We start from the raw sequence: 2,826 nt of genomic DNA, 5'->3' as shown, positions 1-2,826 counted from the left end.
ATTCTCTCTCCCTCTCTCTCTATTTATCTAATTGTGTATTATGTATTCATTCAAGTTTATTCATTAATTCATGTCATTTGTTTGTCCTGTGTATTTTTATGCATTTATTTATAACAATAAATTACTTTATTTCGTTGCTCCAAATGAGATTCTGTCATGGTGTTCACAGACATGACTTTTTATTCTGAGGTCAAATTTAGTAGCTAAATAGGTGATTGTACTTACCTTATTTGATAAATAATTTACAAGCTGTCGACGAAGGCGTGATCTGCGCGCAGCTCACCGACGCCTCCTCTGAGCTGCTGATTCAATCAACGTTAAAACGCCGATGAAAGTGGTAAGAATTGCGTAAAACATTGCTGATGTTCGTGCAGTAGTGAGGGCTCTTTAAATTTTGGCGCTCTTGTGAAGACGCATGTCACGTGACAACATCAACATGGCGGATGTAGTACGTCCGAATTCCATTCATACTATATTGAACGTACTGTTTTAACGGTCGAGTAGTACGTTCAAATTTAAATGTAGTACCTACCATACCAGTATGCGATTTCGGACGCAGCCCCACACTTGCGGTCTTGGCCACTTGAGAGCGCGTGCGCACGACAGGAAGTAAGTGTTTAAGTCTGTCCCATGTCTTCAAAATGCCAAAGTGCAGTGCCCTTAATGGACACTAAATCCACACTATCTCGAATACCGCTCCAGAGCGCTATTCAAGGCTAAGTGTATCCCATCATGCATCATGTTCTGGAAATAAATCGTGAGACTTTTTGCCGAGATCTCGCGAGAGGTCACGGAAACCTTTCCAATGTAAGTTAAATATTAATATAAATAATTTGGTAGAAAAACAGTGTTTTTACTTTTATTGGTGCAAAGATGAGTTGTGGTGATATTTATTTTGTACAACATTTGCAACTGCTTTTTATAATTGAATTAGAAGCACCACAAATTAAAATTATGTCATGTTATAGGGACTACTGAACAGACATTTAGAAGTTGATTTTAAAATGCAAAGTATTTCAAATTAAAATTAAAATAAAGCTGTGTAAACACTTGCATTTTTACAACACTACAAGTGTGTCCCATCAGGTAATGAAAAGTTCGACACACACTTATGGTCTTCACATCCACTTGAACACTTCGGCCAAATACAGGAAATATGTAATTTAAGTAATCAAGTGGTCAAGTGCAAAGACTGCAAGTGTGGGTATTTGGACAAAGCCTATAGATTCGGACACCACTAAAAATGGATATTCCCTCAAATAGTGCCCTAATTAAGGGTATGGGGGCGATTTCGAACACAGCCCTTTGACTGTATATGAAACCAAGACCTGAGCAGTGAAACGAAGATTGATGAGGCGAAAAGTGTAGCTATAATATTTATTAGAACAGTTGTTATTAATAAATGACATTTTTATTAAATATGCTAAAAACAGCATGCTGAGAAATGTAAATTAAGTTTAATATTGTTCATGTAAATATACATTATATATATATATATTGTGGCTCAAAAATCGAAAAACGTATAATAAATAGAAAAATATGACTGCCTTTGTTTTTTGGCTGTTTTAGAGCAAGTAATATGCCACGCTAAGGTGTAGGGACCACGTTATTACGTAATTACGTTCGGACGTAAGGAATCACGGAATCGTTGAGTTCTTTGAAGTGAACTTAGGAATCGATTCGGGGAAATGAGCCAGACTTTGCTTGCTTTTCTCAACGCTGGCAAGAATTGACCAATCACAGTCGTTTGTGATTACTGATTAAATCTTTTTTTTTTATTAGTTAGTAGAGCTTGATGTGGCAGATTTTCATCTGCATGGCAGGCACGAATCTTTGAATCTAATACATTTTAAACAATACACTTTTTATTGTACAAATGTCTCCAATACGATTAAACTCGTCCTTGAGATTTTGAATGCGACTCAATGGAGGATTCGCCTTCCTGAGCCCCCATGCGACCCCTAGAGGAAGACCACTACTTATCTGCTTCATACAAAAGTTATGAGTGAGCATCACTGCAGTCCAATGGGGATCCTCGGGTGTGCGCGTGACATATGGAGTTTTTAAAAAATTACATCTAACATTGTTAGATTCTGTACTTGTTCATGACTTGACACTTGTAGGAAGCAGCAAAGGGTTTTAACTACATGATGACAATATGTAGCCTAATTCTCACTGTAACATCCATAACCATTTAACAACATTAATCAACTTATTAAATTATTTGGTGACATTTTATAAAAAGTCTATATAGAAACTTAATTGTCTTGTCCTGTTTTCTGTTCTCACCCTTTGAATCCATTTAAGTGCCTTGTCTTTAACATTACCCCACCCTAAAAAGAATGGGTCACATGTGTTCTTAACTTCATGTTCAAAGCCCCATGCTTTAACGGTCATTGAGCCCAGGAGGTGCAGTTGACCTCTGCAGTTAAAATGGTCTTGAAAAGCGAATACATATGAAAGGTTAGGATCAATATTAAAAGCAATTCATGCAAATGCATGCCACTCTGAAAGATGAGAAAAAAGACAGCTCAAGTTCTGTCTGAGATTCACTAAGATCTTTATCAATTTCCCATCATAAAAAGTTAAAGTTAAAGACCATACCGCGATCCTAACAGAAACCACCATGGTTCCTAAACAGATAGGACTGTAAACATTGTTGTGTTTTGATTAAAAACATAATTCTGAAAGAAAATGTTGCTGATTTATGACCACAAGAGGTAGCTTTAAATTACATGTTGCAGATCAGCACACATAAGAAAAAAAAAAAAATCTGAGTCCAGACTACCACAACTGGATTTTAATTCTTTAAGCTTTTTAGTCTCT

This window comes from Sinocyclocheilus grahami, unplaced genomic scaffold (genome assembly GCF_001515645.1).
Source record: "Sinocyclocheilus grahami isolate Dianchi unplaced genomic scaffold, SAMN03320097.WGS_v1.1 scaffold152.1, whole genome shotgun sequence".
Lineage (NCBI taxonomy): Eukaryota > Metazoa > Chordata > Actinopteri > Cypriniformes > Cyprinidae > Sinocyclocheilus > Sinocyclocheilus grahami.
Note: the sequence above shows the minus strand (reverse complement) of the source record.